The 21,236-nt window shown below is 39.7% G+C and overlaps 1 protein-coding gene across 12 annotated transcripts in view; it reads left to right on the plus strand.

Annotated features, from left to right (window-relative positions):
- LOC110491473 (adaptor related protein complex 3 subunit beta 2) overlaps nucleotides 1-21,236 on the plus strand; it is a 97,271-nt gene that overhangs the window by 20,488 nt on the left and 55,547 nt on the right. The window lies entirely within an intron of this gene.

Raw genomic sequence — 21,236 nt, forward strand, 5'->3', positions numbered from 1 at the left:
CAGACCTGAAAACGCTTGCGTACGTGTGTTACTGATGAGTGAGTATACAGACGACAGTAATTAGACATAATGAGAAAGAGACAAGTGTAATTAGATAAGCATAAACACACACACACACACCTGGGATGTGAAAACACCTTGTGTACACACACAAACTGTTAACACTATATGCCTGTTGCTTCCAGGCCTTGTGAAAACAGTAATCTATGTTAATAATACTGCTGTTAAACGCCCACACCAGTAGAAATCTACTTTTTTTGAGCTGAAAGACGATGGCCAGAGCTTACCCATGATGTTGCACAACGATTTAAGTCAGTAAAGTCACAGTTTTAGTCAAAGTATGATATATTTAAGCTTGAAGTAACAAATCAAAACTGCCGACTTTGTACAATGCGTGTGAATGCGGTAACTATTCCTATGATATGACATACAAATTATTATCAGGCCTGGGTTTTATTTGATTGTTACCACCCACTAGCATGGCATTTTTTATTCATCAGAAACCACTGCAAAGTTATTCCTCTTCGTGACTGAGATGAGCCTGAGCCATGGAGCAAATTAAAATAAGGTGCGCAAACTTGTTTTTGCACCTCCACTTTTTTAAAACAGAAAATGATCATCATTTGAAAATGTTAACAATTTGAGATAGTTTGTATTCAAAATATGTGTGACCATTTTAGAAATATAATTACTTGATATGATAGCATTTTGAAAACCCGCTCCCCCCCGTTGCCCCAACATGAATGGTTTTGACCACTAAAGTTTTGCTTCACTTCATTCTCCACGGTTTTTATTGTTGTGACGTTAGCTAGAAACCACAAGTGTATATTCAGATAATGAGCAAGCACCCGCAGAAGAAAATTCAAGTAACACATTTCATTTGTGGCATGCATGGTCATGAGCAAAGTCATTGTAGCCTTTAATTTCACTTCCCCTGTGAGAAACATGAGCACGGGCTGACCTGGCTTTGCTGTACCGCAGCCGAAGTATGCCAGCAGCCTACCTACCAATGGTTGCACCGTGTCCATTACAATGTAGAAAACCGCATATCAGCTATCTGTCAATAGTTATCCATATAACCTGGAATGTCATCTTATTATTTCTAAGTATTTCTATAGCAGATTCGTTGCCAGTAGCTTTCCTTAAGTCAATGCTTATGACAAATCCAGCCATTGAGACAGCTGGTTAATCTTTTGAATACGGTGTTGTTAAAATAAAATAAATGCAACAACGGATAAGATTAGCTAGCTAGCTACACTGACAGCTGTCAGTGCCCTATTTGTCGATGTTTATCAACTCCGCATGGAAATCCGCACACCCAATTCGTTAATATCTATATGTAGCCTTCATCGTTCTTCAGAAGTGGGGGTCTTTTAAAAGGCCACGCGTACTTACGTGACTCATCGGCTAGTGTTTGGACCTCAGAAATAAGCACACCGCTTACTCAGACACATGCGCTCACACGTATTAGTCATTGATGTTCTTTACTCCTGTGTTTCCATCGGCAACAGAATGTAAGCTTCTCACCTGAATTGCTTCTGTTTTTGTGTGTGCATGTGTACAGCTGCCGTAAGAGAGTAAATGTTTAAAGAGCACAGGGTATGAAACAGTTGCTCTAGAGGTCTTTTATTTATTTTTGTTTTTGTGTTCTCGAGGCCTCTCTCCTGATCCCAGAGGTTTGAGTCCAGGGTTCAAAGGGTTCAGTCTGTTTTTGCGCTGTCGTAAAAAAAAAAAAAAAACACTAGTAGTCTCTCCTCAGCAATACATCAGAGAATTCAAGCAAATGTAGCTGTTCTTGAGAACCAATGGATAGTTTAGCAGAGGCATGAGGACATTGTAGATTCTCAAAGTTTCTTAGTCAATTTATGTGAATTCATGGGTGGTGTAAATTACATGAGCCTTTTTAGTCGAATTTCGAATGCAAGAAGAGGCCACTTCTATGTTTTGTTTTATGGATGTGACTGTCACAGTACGAGCTTGTTCTAGCTGGAAGCTAAACTGACTACTTCAGTTAGGAAGTTTCTGCATGTTGAGGTTCACAACACAACAGCACTTTTGTGTTGTTTGATCTACTGATCAGGACTCCGGCTGGAACCTCATGCGTTTCATTAAACCGTGAAATATCTCATTTACATAAGTATTCACACGTCTGAATCAATACATGTTAGAATCATCTTTGGCAATGATTACAGTTGTGAGCTTTGCACACCTGGATTGTAAAATATTTGCATATTATTATTTTTCAAATTCTTCAAAATCTGTCAAGCTGGTTGTGGATTATTGCCAGACAGCCATTTTCAAGTCCTGCTATAGATTTTCAAGCCGATTTTTAAGTGTAAACTGTAACTAAGCCACTCGGGAACGATGTTGTCTTGGTAAGCAACTCCAGTGTATATTTGGCCTTGTGCTTTAGGTTATTGACCTGCTGAAAAGTGAATTTGTCTTCCAGTGTCTGTTTGGAAAGCAGACTGAACCAGGTTTTCCTCTAGGTCCTCCTGTGCTTAGCTCTATTCCATTTATTTTTATCCACAAAAAAACACTCTAGTCCTTGCAGATGACAAGCATACCCATAACATGATGCAACAACCACCATGCTTGAAAATATGAAGAGTGTTGTGTTGGTTTGCCCCAAACATAACGCTTTGCATTCAGGACATAAAGTTAACTCATGAACTTATTTAGGCTTGCCATAACAAAGGGGTTGAATCCTTATTGATTCAAGACATTTCAGCTTTTCATTTTTTATTAATTTGTAAAAATGTCTTAACATAATTCCACTTTTGACATTATGGGGTATTGTGTGTAGGTCAGTGACACAAAATCTCAATTTACTCTATTTTAAATTCAGGCTGTAACACAACAAATTGTGGAAAAAGTAAAGTGGTGTGAATACTTTCTGAAGGCATTGTATCCATTAGCACAAACATACAGTATAAATACCCTGCCATTGCCATGGATTTATACACAGTAAAACATACATGTACATACTCTAACTTTGTAGTAACTGCCATAGGCACCCTACTTTGCGTTTGTGAAAGGCTTCTAAAATAGTTCAAAATAGCTAGAAAGTTCTGGCTGATCTTATAAACTGACCACCAGTAACCTGACCACCAATTCAGACATTGGGCCAGTGCTCTACAATGCCTCGGTAAGTTAAATAATTGAGTACTGGGTTTGTAAATTAAGCTATTCTCTGCCGGGCAAGACAAAGACCTAGGACAGTGAAACCCAGTATAGGTGTAAGGTTCCTTCTCTGTGGAACTTGATATGACTAGCTCTGGATCAACTCACCCACCTGTCTTTCTTTACTGGCAGGAGGGAAAGAGAGTGTAAGGCATTCCTAAACTAACATTTGACAAGTGTTAGTTTTGAAGTGAATCAAGTGTTAGTTTTGAAGATGGCCACCAAAAAGGCTTCTTTGGTCATGCAGGATGTAAATCTTGGCTCAATCATGTACATTATGACTTGTATTCATAAGGAGACAAATGCAAGATTTGTTAACCTAGCACTAAAATCATTTTTACTTTGACTTTAAGTTATTACCCAATTTTAATTTTACATGGAAGCATGGTTCAGTGCATTGCTTTATGGGAACTGTAGTCCTCCTTAGCTCTCCTCTTTGAAGCTTCCAGTGTTCCGTTCGAAATAACTGAATAATGCACAGTCTACCAACAGAAGCCACGGAGGAACATGAATGCAGTGGCGATTTTAGAATGTAAATCTTGGGGGGGGGCAAAAAGTGGGATGCATGCCAGAAAAGCCACTACACAACACAACAAAACAATACATTAGTTGCACTATAACGGTGACAAACGGAGCCCACAAACTGTTAGGGCCTACATAAAGCTGTCCCAACAGCAGTCCCAACATCTTACCACCGCTACACCTGGCTTTCAGTGGAGCCTTGTCTGGCTACGAAACAGTTCATTCAGCCTCATTTACTGCCTTGTAAGAAAACATGTTTGTTTAAGCAAGTCAGCCATATCAACTGTGGTTTCTAATGGCATTTGAGATGTACAAACTATGGCATAAAGGGATGACAAGTGGATAAGAGGCAATCCGTAATTTCGATTTAGACATTAATGAGCGAGCTAGTACAGATGTAGTCAATATATCTATTTGTTTAGCACTTTTGAAATGTACAGCGACGGAATTCAGAACATGGGCTGTTGTTATGGTGTTCTCCCTGTACACCAAGTCAGAACCGTAGGATAAATAAATGGGGAATATAAGCAAACAATGAAAGTTCTTACGAAATGTGATGATTACATTTCTCTAAAACAAGATGTAGGCTACATGTGCACCACCAAGTCAGAACAGTAGGCAAAATTAAGAGGGGTAAATATACCAAATGATTTGCCGTGAGTCACATGGGCTACTAACAGCTTACTACACAACATACACTTAGTATTAGTTTCTTAGCTACAGTATACATATCTCCCTGGCATATTACATCCTTTATGCAGAAGCATACAATACATTTTTGGACTCACCTTGTTGTGCTGTACTAACTTGAACAGGAAGGTGGCACAACGGTCCTTCGTGGGCATATTTTGGCATCAAAGTCTGGCATTCTCTGGATTTATGGTGCTTTCAATGGTGTCTCCTGTCTGGGTCAAAATCATGATGGCGTCATTGATCTTCAGGTCGTAGCTCTAGAAAGAGGCCAGAGTTCCCGACTTAAAATTTTGAGTTGGATAACCGTTCAAAATGTATTTCCCAGTTGGAGCTCTTTTTTTCCGAAATTCCAAGTTGTCTTGAACTCACTGAAGTCAAGTTTTCGCAGTTCCGAGTTAACAGTTGTTTTGAGCACGGCACAAATCATGCTTCATTGACAGCATGGCCAATGTTGAATGTTTATCATTTTAAACTTGGAAAATAGACACTTAATCACAGATTTAGGACCACACAGCCACTCCACTGAACAGCAGTAGTGATTGCTTTGCAATGCTTGCAGTTAGCCACTGTCACTGATTCCTTTGAAATGTTTATGTCCAATGGCCGATGAGCACCGATACGTTTTAGCTATAATTTATCTTAATAGTTTATCTTCATATGAGAAGGATTAAAAAGGATTTGCCAGTTGATTGTTAACTTGATTCATGACGATGACTGCTAGCTAATGATGTTGACATGTAGTATGATGTTGACATGATCAGTCCAATCAAAGCTACTGTAGATATGTGATTTGACGTCATTTTATCTGTGGCCAATGACCGTAAGCCTTCTTAGATGGGCACCTCTAATGTAACTCAATGGAAGCATCCAAGGAGCTTGAATGTTCGAGGTCTACCCTTAGACTTGGTGGTGACATACTGTCCCCACGAGTGATAGAACACTGAGCTAATCATGGCGCAACTAGACAACATTACCAACACCTACGCTCCATATTTTCCGCTGGCTGCCCCACCACCACAGAAAGCACTTACTCACTTATTTTTTTGGACATTGTTTGCAAACTGATATGTCACGCGTATTAATGCCAAAATAACTCTGCCCCACCTGCCCTGAATGACGGGTCGCCACTGCATGAATGTGTAGCACAGTAGGATGGTGGCACCTTTATTAAGAAGGACAGGGTTGTGGTAATGGCTGGAACGGAATTAGTGGAATGGTACCAAATACAAAAAAACAAATTTTCTATGTGTTTGATGCCATTCCATTTGCTCCATTCCAGCCATTATTGTTAGCCGTCCTCCCCTCAACAGCCTCCACTGAAGAGTACCGAGACCAAAGTAGGGGTTCCTCCTAATCATAATTCAGCTAGAAATGCTAATCAACCCTCAGGAGAGAATAAGCTATTTCAGTTCCGTCTGAACTCAATGTTGCAAAATTGGCTCTGTTGAATCTTTAATCCTCTTCTCAGGCCCAGCCACATTTAATGATGTCTTTATCTGCTTGCATCAAATGTTCTGTCTTTTTCTGATTGAATGGAATTAAGGCAATCTCCCATGGATAATACCCTCCTAAAGTTGTACTTGCTTTTCTTGTGAAATCCTGCCTGTACTTGATTATGTACCTTTCTGTAATATTTTAATTGATCAAATATGGACCGAAGGATATAACAGATTGTAGTGAAATAGATTTAGCCTTTGATATGTTTGAACGCTTTGCATGTAAAGATCAAACGTCAACCAGAAAATGCCTCAACATCAACTCAAAACAATGGTCCATTTTATTTTTACTTTCTTTAACTAGGCAAGTCAGTTAAGAACAAATTCTTATTTTCAATGACGGCCTAGGAACAGTGGGTTAACTGCCTGTTCAGAGGCAGAACAACAGATTTGTACTTTGTCAGCTCGGGGATTCGAACGCTCTAACCACTAGGCTACCCTGCCGTCCATGTAGAAAGATATGACGTTTTTCATCATCTACCAAGTTAGAGTTTTCCCTGTCTGACCCTCCAAGCTTCATTCAACACTATAGGTCATTATCAATAAAACTAGCGTTTGATTTGGTTGTTGGGAGGCAAGGAGACCTCCAGCTCTGCTAAAACCATTGAAAACTATGTGCCGTTTTCAAGGGATTGTTAAATAAATGTTATAACTATTTGGTTTTAATATCATCACCTATTGAAGAGCATAGTCAAACTACACATTTCAGACTATTCCACAATTGCCTCCATCATCAGAGTTATACAGCAATCAGTAAACATCAATTCATCATTTATTTTCAGATACGTGAGTGTAACCACATCCATTTGGCTAGCTAGCTAGCTAAAGCAAACAATGTGTAATTTAGCTTGCTTCATCATAAGGCTTTTGGAAAGAGCTTGACATCGTCCTGGTAAAGTTGTCAGTCGGCCTAATGGTCATCCCTAATATAGATAGCAAGCAAATCAAACAATATTTGAATATGGCGATCCCCTGAAAGTTAGCTTGTTAACTAGCCATATTGACCTGATGTTGTTAGCTAGGTACCCAATTTGATATGGTCCATCAATCAATGTAGTCTATCATGTCTGTCAGCAGCAATCATGTTTAAACATTATTTAAATACAATGTTGAAAATGGGATCATGGTAGCTAACTTCGCTAGGTAATCCGACATTTGGTTGGAGAAAAAGGTCTACTTATGTCTAGCCAACTGTACAACGTTGTTACCGGTAGCTTGCAAAGTAAACATTATCAGCCTACAGTAATGTTACATCAGCAAATGCGCCCTTCTGCTGCTTGACAGGCAGATCCCACAAAGGCTGGGAAATGAACCAAAACCACTCATACTTGCCAGGTATAGTTCACTTCCATTTTATATCACTCAAATATCCAATTAATGATGGCCAATATTGGGAGATATCATGAAGCTTCCCTCACGTATTTGAAATTACACGATCAATGTATGTTTACTGATCATAAAAAGCATGCGGTTAGGTCTACTTGCTGTTGTCCTAGAACTCTGGTGATTGAGCTAAATGCATTGTTTTGCATGGAATAATCAGAAATGTGTAGTCGTGACTATGCTCTTCAAGAGGTGATAACATTACAACCAAATAGTATAAATAACATTTATTTAACAATCCCTTGGAAATAGCACGCAGTTGGCAATGGTTTTAGAGGAGCGGCGGGTCTCCTTGCACCCCAGAAGGCAAATAGAATGCTCTGCACCTTATTGTAACGTTTTATTGATAACGACCTATAGAAGAGCTTTCCTGACAATGTGGCAGATGGGTGCTATGTTGAAAGAATGGTCTTTTCAGTCTTCGCACCCACACTTGGCTATTTAACCCACAATTGACTCGGGCTATTTTGCTCTCCATTTGGCTGTCTATTTGTCTGTCTACTTTGCCAGATGTGCTCTCTGTCCTGTTATTTAATGGACTTTTAATGACTGTTTTGATTATATTGCTTTTAGTCAGCAATCATTAGTCCATCTGCAGAGATGGAAATGTTGTTTTGTCCCCAACAGACAGCCCACATTTTGGGAGCAACCCAGGGTCAGGGTCCATAGTACAGTGCCCCTGAAGTAAAGATTTTGTTTACAAGTATGTTGCTCAATGGCACAATAGCAGGTGATAGTGCCACTACCTGGGATCTGAAACAAGCAGCCTCCCAAAAGATGACATCAAGAGACTTGATTGATAGGTGAATTTGAACGACCGTCTTCCTCAAAGGAATGTACCTGGGGGAATGATCTCTTAAGACTGCGGTGTCACACCTAGTTAGACACTTCATGCCTGCTTCTCTGCATGCAGCTGCAACAAAGACACGACGGAGGCAGGAAATCACTTCCCTTCACTTTATCACATTCTATGTTGCCTTGGAAACTAGTCAGGAGAACCTGGGCTTGTGCAGAGATATCATAGCTATTTAAATTATGGAGAGCCCGGACTCCCAGGGGAATCTTTTCAATTAGCCAGTTTTTTAAATTCTGTTTGCTACCCTCCAAACCTGGGTTCAAATACTATTTTAATGTATTTCAAATGCTTGAACTGGGTTAGATTGAGTTTGTCTGGCACAATGGAACCAATAGAATAGCGGCAAAAGTCCAAACCCCGCCCATCTGGCACTCCAGGCTGGCTAAAGCAAACACTACGTATTTGAAAGATTTCAAATAGTATTTGAACCCAGGTCTGCTTCCCTCGCCTAACCTGTTGTAGTCTGGCTCATTTCAATAGACGTTCATTTGGAAGAGAGGTGGGAGTGGGGGACATTCAGGGGCGGCTACTGTATTGTTATTTCTCAGTGCTATGACGTGTCTTCTAGAGAAACTGGCTTGGGGTGGTTTGGTCAGTAGAGGATTGCCAAGGGAAAAACTGTACAGATACTCATGTGAGGTCTCTGCTGGCTAGTGCTGAGCAATTTTCTATGTTTTTTAAACAACTAATTTACCCATTTTTTTTCTTCTGTGAGCTCAACGCGCACATTGCAGAGTTTCTCTAGAGATAAATCAGATCAAGCCCAAAGTGTGCGATGTAGTTGGGAGTTGTAATTTCCAACAGGCTAATATTCAACATAGTTTAGCGCAGAAAACATGGTAATTACTACAATGACCATAATCCATGTCGCGCCTATTTTACGCCTGCTTCAAGCAGAGACAGAAGGATGCACCATCAAAAGGGATAGCAGTTTCTTCAAGAAGTATCTCTAGCTGAAAATACATGATCTAAGTGATGATAATTAGTATTGAGCCGTCATAAAAGTATGCCTTAATTACTTTGAAAAACAACTAAAATAGTGATTTTTGTCAGACAGCATAGGCAGCATGCAGCTTTATAGTGAGGATATTAGAATTTGGGATAAAATAATAAAGTATTCAAATACACAACAACTGAAATATTGTATTAAAGTAAAGTAATGTGAGTAAATGATGTGATAAGCAGTAATGGGCAGACACTACCATCATGGGACTTTTATGAATAGTTTATTATGTTGTTACAGCATTCAACTCACATAATGCATAGTGCATTTTCATGTTTAAAAAAATAGCTAAACCGAAATCAAAAACGGTGATAAATTGTTAACATATAATTGTTGTTGTGTATATTACCTTTGTTTTATTTGATGACTTTATTATTTCACTCCAAGTCATCATCCCCTCTCTATAGAGCTGCTGCTTATGCTGTCTGAGAAAATCACAATTTTAGTAGTTCTTCAAAGTAAATAAGGCATTATTTTATGACTTCTGAATACCAACTATCAATTGCTTAGATCCTGTATCTTAAGGTAGAAATACCTCACAAAGCAACTGCTCTCTATCCCTCTCGATTGCGCATTCTTCTGTCTCTTTTTTATGTAGCAGGCGTAAAAAAAAACACAGACCGGACAAGTAGGCGTGCAATAGATTGTGGTCATCGTAGTTAATTACCACGTTTTTGCTCTAAACTATGGAGAATACTGGCCTGTTGGAAACTACAACTCCCTACTACATTGCGCAGTTCGGGCTTGATGTGATTTATCTCTAGAGAAACTGCAAAATGTTCCTTGAGCTAAAAAAAGAAGAAGAAAAAGAAATGGAATTCAAATAATTGAACCAACGTAGGTCAATTACAGTAGTTTAAAAAAACTAAAAGTAACCAACACTGAGCACAAGCATTCTATTTAGCTCACTTTTTTTGAATTATTTATTTTATACAGTCATTTTTGCTCACCTTTTATCAAAGGTGTCAATCATTTCAGACCCCACTATATTTAGAAAGTATTCATACCCCTTGACTTATTCTACATTTTGTTGTGTTACAGCCATGAATTCAAAATGGATTTAAAGTGGGGGGGGGGGGGGGGGGGGGGGGGCGCGGTTACCAACCATCTATACCCAATCCCCCATAATGACAAAGTGAAAACATGTTTTTAGATTTTTTTGCAAATATATTGAAAATTATACACAGAAATATCTCATTTACATAAGTATTCACACCCCTTTGCTATGACACACCAAATTGTGCTCCGGTGGATCCAATTTCCTTTGATCATCCTTGATGTCACTACAACTGTATTGGAGTCCGCCTGTGGCCAATTCAATTGTTTGGACATGATTTAGAAAGAAACACACCTGGCTATACACTCAATGCACAAACCATGAAGAACACCTTCCTAATATTGAGTTACTGGCTGATGTTGACTTCAATGCTTCCCACAGTTGTGTCAAGTTGACTGAATATCCTTTGGGTGGTGGACCATTCTTGAAAACTGCTGAGGGTGAAAAAGCCAGCAGAGTTGCAGTGCTTAACACAAACCGGTGCGCCTGGCACTTACAGCCAAACCCTGTTCAAAGGCACTTAAATATTTTGTGAATGGCACAAATTCCCAATCTATGTCTCAAATGTCTCAAGGCTTAAAAATCCTTCTTTAACCTCCCCTTCATCTACACTGATTGAAGTGGATTTAACAAGTGCCATCAATAAGGGATTCACCTAGTCAGTCTATGTTATGGAAAGAGCATGTGTTCTCAACGTTTTGTACACGCCGTGTATAAAGTCCCACGGTTGACAGTGCATGTCGGAGCAGAAACTATACCAAGGAACTGTCCATAGAGCTGTGAGATAGCATTGTGATGAGGCATACAGTATATATGGGGAAGGATATAAAACAATTTCAAGAATGTTGAATGTTTCCAAGAGCACAGTGGTCTCCATCATTGGAAAATTGAAAAAATATGGAACTAGCCAGACTCTGACAAACAGGTAAGAAGGACCTTGGTCAGGGAGGTGACCAAGAACCGAATGACCACTCTGACAGAACTACAGCGTTCCTTGGCTGAGATGGGAGAACCTGCCAGAAGCACAACAGTCTCTACAGCACTTCACCAATCTGGGCTTTATGGGAGAGTGGCCAGACAGAAGCTAGTCCAGAGAAAAAGGCACATGACAAGCACGCTTGGAATTTTCAAAAAGGCACGTGAAAGACTCTGAGATCATAAGACAAAAGATTATGTGGTCTGATGAGACAAAAATGTTACTCTTTGGTCTGTATGCAAAGCGTTATGTCTGGAGAAAACCGGGCACAGCTTGGCAGCATCATGCTATGAGGATGCTTTTCAGTGGCAGGGACTGGGAGACTAGTAAGGATAGAGGGAACAATGAATTGAGCCAAATACAGGCAAATTCTTGATGAAAACCTGCTTCAGAGTGCAATCAACCTTAGACTGGGACGAATATTTACCTTCAAACAGGGCAATGACCCCAAGCATACAGCCAAAGCAACGCTGGAATGGCTTCAGAACAAGAATGTGAAAGTCGTTAAGTAGCCCAGCCAAAGCCCAGACTTGAATCTCATCAAAAATCTGTGGAAAAACTTGAAGATTGCTGTTCACCGCCGCTCCCCATCTAATTTAACAGAGCTTGAGAAAATCTGCAAAGAAAAATGGGAGAAATCCCCAAATCCAAATGTGCAAAACTGACACAAAGGTGTAATCCCCACCAATTGTGCTTCTACAAAGTGTTGACTCAGGGGTGTGAATACTTATGTAAATTAGATATTTCAGTATTTCATTTTCAATAAAGTTGCAGAAATAAAAAAATGAAAAATGTTTTCACTTTGTCATTATGGGGTATTGTGTGTAGATGGGTGAGGGGAAAAAATATATTTAAACCATTTAGAATTCAGGCTGTAGCACAACAAAATGTGGAATAAGTCAAGGAGTATGAATACATCCACTTCTGAAGACACTGTACATATCTAATGATGCGAGTAGTATCAAAACAACAGATCCCAAACACATATGTGCCTCAGCTGTTAGGTGACATGCGCACCACACACACACACACACACACACACACACACACACACACACACACACACACACACACACACACACACACAGTATCAGAAATGGTCATTGTCAGTGTACTATGCTGCTGCAGACCCAGACCTACACACACAGAAGCATCCACTCTCACAAACAAGTCCACTACCACATACTGTACAAACTCCTATGCGAATATTCACATTCATTCAAACAGATACACACGGTAAAGAAACAAACAGTTATACACACAAAAACCTTATGTTTAGTAACAGCCCTAATTTACATTGACATTTGCAATAATCAGATGCAGAACATTATGAAAAGCAAACTGAATATGAGAACAAAGTTGATTTAAATGATTTAATTAGAGATACTTGTCACTCATCATCAAAAGACTGCTGCACATTTGATCAGTTCCACGTTAAACTTGTTTGGACTTGTGTATATCTGGAAGCCTTTAAAATACAGTATATCAAAGTTTATCAGTCTCTCAATTTAGAAAAATCACATATGGAATAATAGATTGAGGATCATCCACTGAACCACTGATTTATGTATGACAGGAAACTATTGAAGTGAGCTTCATAACAAAGGTGCAATATGCAGAAATCGCTTTTTTTGTAAATATGTATGCCAGTAATATTTTGGATTACTTTTTTGATTGTTTTCAAGCCACATGTCCAATAGTTCGTATTAGCTAGCTAACGTTAGCTAATAGCTTGTCAGCACACTGCTGACAAGAGTTGCCAAAGCTGTCATCAAGGCAAAGGGTGGCTACTTTGAAGAATCTCAAATATGAAATATATTTTGTGATTTGTTTAACATGTTTTTGCTTACTACATGATTGCAAAAATGTTATTTCATAGTTTTGATGTCTTCACTATTATTCTACAATGTAGAAAATAGTAAAAATAAAGAATAAAGAAAGAAAGTGTCCAAACTTTTGACTGGTACTGTATATTTACAAAAAATTACAATGCATTCAGAAAGTATTCAGACCACTTCACTTTTTCCATATTTTGTTACATTACAGCATTATTCTAAAATGTGGATAAAATATTTTCCCCTCATCAATCTACACACAACACGTAATCATGACAAAGCGAAAAAAGGTTGCAAATGTATTGAAAATAAAAACCTGAAATATCGTATTTACATAAGTATTCAGACCCTTTGCTATGAGACTCGAAATTGAGCTCAGGTGCATCGTGTTTCCCCTGATCATCCTTGAGATGTTTCTACAACTTGATTGGCGTCCACCTGTGGTAAATTCAATTGATTGGATATGATTTGGAAAGGCACACACCTGTCTATATAAGGTTGGCAGTGCATGTCAGAGCAAAAACCAAGCCATGAAGTCAAATTAATTCTCCGTAGAGCTGCGAGACAGGATTGTGTCGAGGGTAAGGGTACCAAAACTGTCTGCAGCATTGAAGGTCCCCAAGAACACAGTGGCCTCCATCATTCTTAAATGGAAGAAGTTTGGAACCACCAAGACTCTTCCCAGAGCTGGCCACCCGGCCAAACTGAGCAATCTGGGTAGAGGAGGTGACCAAGAATCCAATGGTCACTCTGACAGAGCTCCAGAGTTCCTCTGTGGAGATGGGAGAACCCTTCCAGAAGGACAACCATTTCTGCAGCACTCCACCAATCAGGCCTTTGTGATAAAGTGGCCAGATGGAAGCCATTCCTCAGTGAAGGCACATGACAGCCCGCTTGGAGTTTGACAAAAGGCACAAAAAGGACTCTCAGACCAACCATGAGAAACAAGATTCTCTGTTCTGATGAAATCAATATTGAACTCTTTGGCCTAAATGCCAAGCGTCATATCTGGAGGAAACCTGGCACCATCTCTACGGTGAAGCATGGTGGTGGCAGAATCATGCTGTGGCTATCTCAAGGATGATCAATGGAAACGGGATGCACCTGAGCTCAATTTCGAGTCTCATGGCAAAGGGTCTGAATACTTATGTCAATAAGGTATATCTGTTTTTAAAATATTTTAATACATTTGCAAACATTTCTAAAAACACTTTCATTATGGGGTTTTCTATGTAGATTTAAGGAACCTTTTTTTGATTGATTAAATCATTTTTAGAATAAGGCTGTAACATAACAAAATGTGGAAAATGGGAAAGGGTCTGAATACTTTCCGAATGCACTGAAAGGGGATTGGAAATGAGGCAGACAATTACATTGATAGAAGCCACAATCTATCTGCACTATTACAGCTGATCTACCCCCTAAAAAGTATTTCAAAAAAGAAAGGAAAACTAAAGATATTAAATATTTTTCACAATTGGGATCCAAATGAAGAATAAAGTACAGTGTAGTCGTGGAAAGTATTAACCTGTTTAATTTCAAGTATTAACCTGTTTAATTTCACCTTTTTATTTAACCAGGTAGGCTAGTAGAGAACAAGTTCTCATTTACAACTTCGACAAGATAAAGCAAAGCAGTGCGACAAACAACATCACAGAGTTACACATGGAATAAACAAACATACAGTCAATAACACAATATAAAAAAGTCTATATACAGTGTGTGCAAGGGAGGTAAGGCAATAAATAGGCCATAGTGGCGAAATATTTACAATTTAGCAATTAAACACTGGAGTGATAGATGTGCAGAAGATTAATGTGCAAGTAGAGATACTGGGATACAAAGGAGCAACAACAACAAAAATAACAGTATGAGGTAGGTGGATGGGCTATTTACAGATGGGCTATGTACAGGTGCAGTGATCTGTGAGCTGCTCTGCAGTGATCTGGTGCTTAAAGTTAGTGAGGTAGATATGAGTCTCCAGCTTCAATGATTTTTGCAATTCGTTCCAGTCATTGGCAGCAGAGAACTGAAAGGAATTGGCTTTGGGGGTGACCAGTGAAATATACCTGTGCGCTACGGGTGGGTGCTGCTATGGTGACCAGTGAGCTGAGATAAGGCGGGGCTTTACCTAGCAAAGACTTATAGATGACCTGGAGTCAGTGGGTTTGTCGACGAATATGAAGCGAGGGCCATCCAATGATGTAAACATACTTGTTAATAAATCAATGGAATACTGCAGTGGTGAAATGGCAGATGTTGTGTGTTGTAAGGTGCAGGAGTCTCCCTGCAATTCATGCAGGTGCACCAGCGAGGTTGTCCGGAGAACCCGGGATAGCTCTGCGGTACTCCATGATGTCAAAAATCACTCCATGTAGATGGGAAGAGGCCAGCTCCAGCACCTCTCCCCTTTCGTTAAAGGACATCTCTTGCAATTTAGCCTGTAATGATAAGAAAATAAGCAACATCAAATTACAGAATGCAGCCAAATACTATGAAAGTTTAGATGCCAATCACCATATAAGTTCAAAGATGAAAAAGCCTGGAAGGAGGAGAGATGACTAGAAACGATTTGGTTGACCGTTTTATGTGTGGATTAATTGTCGGAGTAGAGGACCTTGTGCATTTCAGGTAAAATAACAACTCAATGTTTATATCCCAGGACAAATTAGCTAGCAACAGCAAGCTAGCTAAATAGGACAGATTAGCTAGCAAGTGCAAGCTAACTAGCTAAATTGCCATAAATGTTTAATGCTTTTCGACCTGTTCTCAAAATAATGTAATTGGTTTAGAGTTTGTTTTGATATTTTAACCTGTGTGTCGTGATCGCGTTTGGTGTAGGGGGACAAAATAAATGTATGCACGATGGCGCACTCGCGCAGCCTGTTTGGGTTCCATGTTATGAGGCATAACCCTAGACTTTGAAATGACATAGGAGCTTGCTTCAGTGCAGTCAATGAAGCACACAACTGAAATATTTATTGGAGGAGGTTAATACAGTGCCTTGCGAAAGTATTTGGCCCCCTTGAACTTTGCGACCTTTTGCCACATTTCAGGCTTCAAACATAAAGATATAAAACTGTATTTTTTTGTGAAGAATCAACAACAAGTGGGACACAATCATGAAGTGGAACGACATTTATTGGATATTTCAAACTTTTTTAACAAGTCACAAACTGAAATATTGGGCGTGCAAAATTATTCAGCCCCCTTAAGTTAATACTTTGTAGCGCCACCTTTTGCTGCGATTACAGCTGTAAGTCGCTTGGGGTATGTCTCTATCAGTTTTGCACATCGAGAGACTGACATTTTTTCCCATTCCTCCTTGCAAAACAGCTCGAGCTCAGTGAGGTTGGATGGAGAGCATTTGTGAACAGCAGTTTTCAGTTCTTTCCACAGATTCTCGATTGGATTCAGGTCTGGACTTTGACTTGGCCATTCTAACACCTGGATATGTTTATTTTTGAACCATTCCATTGTAGATTTTGCTTTATGTTTTGGATCATTGTCTTGTTGGAAGACAAATCTCCGTCCCAGTCTCAGGTCTTTTGCAGACTCCATCAGGTTTTCTTCCAGAATGGTCCTGTATTTGGCTCCATCCATCTTCCCATCAATTTTAACCATCTTCCCTGTCCCTGCTGAAGAAAAGCAGGCCCAAACCATGATGCTGCCACCACCATGTTTGACTGTGGGGATGGTGTGTTCAGGGTGATGAGCTGTGTTGCTTTTACGCCAAACATAACGTTTTGCATTGTTGCCAAAAAGTTCAATTTTGGTTTCACCTGACCAGAGCACCTTCTTCCACATGTTTGGTGTGTCTCCCAGGTGGCTTGTGGCAAACTTTAAACGACACTTTTTATGGATATCTTTAAGAAATGGCTTTCTTCTTGCCACTCTTCCATAAAGGCCAGATTTGTGCAATATACGACTGATTGTTGTCCTATGGACAGAGTCTCCCACCTCAGCTGTAGATCTCTGCAGTTCATCCAGCGTGATCATGGGCCTCTTGGCTGCATCTCTGATCAGTCTTCTCCTTGTATGAGCTGAAAGTTTAGAGGGACGGCCAGGTCTTGGTAGATTTGCAGTGGTCTGATACTCCTTCCATTTCAATATTATCACTTTCACAGTGCTCCTTGGGATGTTTAAAGCTTGGGAAATCTTTTTGTATCCAAATCCGGCTTTAAACTTCTTCACAACAGTATCTCGGACCTGCCTGGTGTGTTCCTTGTTCTTCATGATGCTCTCTGTGCTTTTAACGGACCTCTGAGACTATCACAGTGCAGGTGCATTTATACGGAGACTTGATTACACACAGGTGGATTGTATTTATCATCATTAGTCATTTAGGTCAACATTGGATCATTCAGAGATCCTCACTGAACTTCTGGAGAGAGTTTGCTGCACTGAAAGTAAAGGGGCTGAATAATTTTGCACGCCCAATTTTTCAGTTTTTGATTTGGGACTGAGTTTTGAAAAGTTATCCAGTGTCACCACGGATTGGTGCCCAAACATGACAGGAAAAAACGTTGGCCTTTTGAAAAGGACACAAGATCAAGTAGCTGAGCTGAACCCAGATCAGAAAATGATTTTCCTGCATTGCATTATTCATCAGGTGGGTGTTCTGAAAATGAGCCTTGTTGTGGATACAGTCACAAAAGTGGTAAACCTCATAAGAGCAAAATCTTTAAACCACAGGCAGTTTGTCTCACTGTTGGAAGAGACAGGGTTGGGTCATGCAGATCTCCCCTACCACACAAACATGAGATGGCTGTTTGGGAAATGTGCTTAAAAAGGTGTGGGACCTGAAGTCAGAGATTTGCTGAATTTTTGCAAATTAAAGGAAAATATGTGGAATTCCCTCAACCTCAAGATAAAGAATGGTTGGCTGAATTTGCCTTCACTGTGGACATCATGGCCCACATGAATGAACTGAATTCCAAACTACAAGGGAAGGGCCTTTTTGCATCCCAGATGTACAGCCTTGTCAAAGCCTTCAAGGGAAAATTACTCCTCCTGAACCGCCAAGTAGATTCTAACAATCTCACCCACCTTCCGACACTACTAGTCTGTTCCCTATCAGATGACCAGCGGGAGAAGTATACATCGCTGCTGTGTGCTTTGAACGGTGAGTTTCCTCTCCGTTTTGAGGATTTAAAAAGCTTGGAAAATGACATGCTGTTGGTTTCCTCTCCTTTCACCTTCAACGTGGATAACGCTCCCACTGACATGCAACTTGAGCTTATCGATCTTCAGTCTGATGCAGTGATTGGAGAACTATTCAAAACAATGTCACTGATGAGGTTCTATGCATCTCTCGATTAACAAAACTTTCCAAAGATTAGGGGTCATGCGCAGAAGATGTTTGTACTGTTTGGGTCAACCTATGTATGTGAACAGACATTTTCAGTGATGAAATATAACAAGTCAAGGCAAAGATCATCTCTTACTGACTCTCACCTCTCAGCAAATCTGCGCATAGCGACGTCAGAAACTATACCTGACTTCACTACTCTAGTCAATGCCCTTCAGAGACTTCATTCCTCACATTGACTAGTTTAAATGTAATGTTGAGCTCTCTCTCTTTCTTGTGTTTTTGTGCATACCCGTTAATAAATCTTCTTCGGGATCGGTGTCCCTTCCACAGGACGTAGGCTAATGTGATTAGCATGATGTTGTAACATAGACATATCTGATATTGGCAGAAAGCTTAAATGATTGTTAATCTAACTGCACTGTCCAATTTACAGTAGCTATTACAGTGAAATAATACCATGCTATTGTTTGAGGAGAGTGCACAAATTTGAACATGGAAAGTTATTAATCAACCAATTAGGAACATTTGGGCAGTCTTGATACAACATTTGGAACAGAAATGCAATGGTTCATTGGATCAGTCTAAAACTTTACACACACACTGCTGCCATCTAGTGGGCAAAATCTAAATTGTACCTGGGCTGGAATAATACATTATGGCCTTTCTCTTGCATTACAAAGATGATGGTACCAAAAATTACAAAAGAACGGTTGGTTTTTTCTTTGTATTATCTTTTACCAGATCTATTGTGTTATATTCACCTACATTCCTTTCACATTTCCACAAACTGCAAAGTGTTTCCTTTCAAATGGTACCAAGAATATGCATATCCTTGCTTCAGGGCCTGAGCTACAGGCAGTTAGAGTTGGGTATGTCATTTTAGGCGAAAATTGAAAAAAGGGGGCGGATCCTTAAGAGTTAACAAGAGTTCTGTCCGTGTTGCTGAATGCACAGTGTACTTTTCCCTCCGTGTAGTTCATTGCATGTTTAAAAATGAAAATATCTACCAAAAGGAGAAAACATAGAAGTGGTTTATTTCTGTGCATGTTAAATAAGTAGCATATCTGGATGTAATTTACAGTAGATATATCTGTTAACACAGTCAAACACATGATGTATAATCCTGTAATATGATTCTGGCCCACGATGGCAAAAATCTAATGTGGCCCCCCATGTAAAATAATTGCCCCGGCCTGTGCTACGTCATCCCAGCGGCGACAACCAATAAGAGCTGGGGTTTCTGGGATATCGTGTTCAAATCTAGAAAAAAATATTGCATTCTTGCCAGAGGTCTCTAAAGACAATGTACACACAGTTACGCAGTGCAGGTTTAAGAACGGGAAGCTTAGAAATAGCACACATAGAGCAGATCTACCGCTTCTTAGACTTGTTTTCAATGAGAATGACAGATCTATAACTCACATTTCTATGTGAATTTTATAACTCACATTTCTATGTGAATTTTTGGTTGCGTCGCCCAAAAAGTTACAGCTTTAACTAACATTGGAACAGTGTGCTACACCACATTGCATTGCAATGCTGTTGACTTGTGCTTGAGTGTTGAAGACTTGCATCCAAACATCCCAGTAATTATTATAATTAGCAGAGAAACAGAAACAGCAATATGATTTAATATACACATTAAAACTCATACTGCAAATAAATTAATTTCCTTGAGCAATATTAATGAAAGAATGCTTTTCAAACGGACTACGTATTATTAGGTCAGAGTTTTGTTTGTATGAATGCATGCAGTAGTGTATTGATCAGAAATGGCTTATACATGGACCTCCCCAGGCTCAATTGGTTCAACAGAGTGAGAGCCGGCTTGGGGGACGAGATTACTTATACATAGGCTAGTTTACTGGAATAAGTAATCTCATGAGTTTCTGCCAAACAGGTAAGATAATCAGGCCATGGTTAAAAATGATCAATTGTTCCTATTCTCATAGGATTTGTAGAGAATCTCTGTGTAGCATATAATAAAATCAATTTGGAAGATATTGTGTGTGCGTGTGTGTGTGTGTGTAGGGAGGTGAAGGGGAAGAGAAAATATCACCTCAGATCCCCTCAGCATGATTCTAAGCCCACACGTGTTGCAGCTAGTCTGTCCCCATTGCCACTCGCGTGGATGACAGATGAACAAATCTCCCTCACCCTGGCCCAATGAAAAACCCATCTCCTTTCACATTCAGCAGGCTCTCAGCAAATGGGGCTGCTATTTAGAGAAAATATGTGTCCCAAATGGCACCATAGTCCCTATTTAGTGTACTACATTTGACCAGGGCCCATAGGGCTCTGGTCAAAAGTAGTGCATAGGGAATAGGCTGTGATTTGGGATGGAACCAAGGTCTTTGTGTCTTTGCTCCCCAAATGGCCCATGAACACATTAAGACGGAACAGATCAAATAGCTACATATTAGGAATTTTACAGAACCATTTCAGGCTGGCCTGGACTGACTATAAATGTATCAATATGATATTATCCTCTTTTTGGATAGAATTCAAGTGTCTTTATGCATGGGTGTATCGTTGTAAGCTTTTACCACATAGGAGTGTAAGTGTGATATTGAGAAGGTACTACTACAGTACAGCATGTATAGATTAAGTGAATGGATCCTAGCACTGAACCCTGTGGGGCACCACAGGTTATGAACTCCTCCCATCTTTCCAATAATGTGGTATTGCTTTCAGTTAGAAAGGAAGGTACAGTACATCCAAACATATTACAGGGGCAGGGGACTGCCTACAAACACATAGAATGAACAATGACAAGTATTTACAGTAAATTGATGTAAATCGCAATGCACTCTGGATGATTTTAGGCATAACTGTTAAATGATACCGTCAATTCCAAATTAACTTTAGTTTAACAGTACATTACTGTAAATATTTGCTTTATTTCAAATGGTATTGTA

This window comes from Oncorhynchus mykiss, chromosome 2 (genome assembly GCF_013265735.2).
Source record: "Oncorhynchus mykiss isolate Arlee chromosome 2, USDA_OmykA_1.1, whole genome shotgun sequence".
In the NCBI taxonomy this organism is placed as follows: domain Eukaryota; kingdom Metazoa; phylum Chordata; class Actinopteri; order Salmoniformes; family Salmonidae; genus Oncorhynchus; species Oncorhynchus mykiss.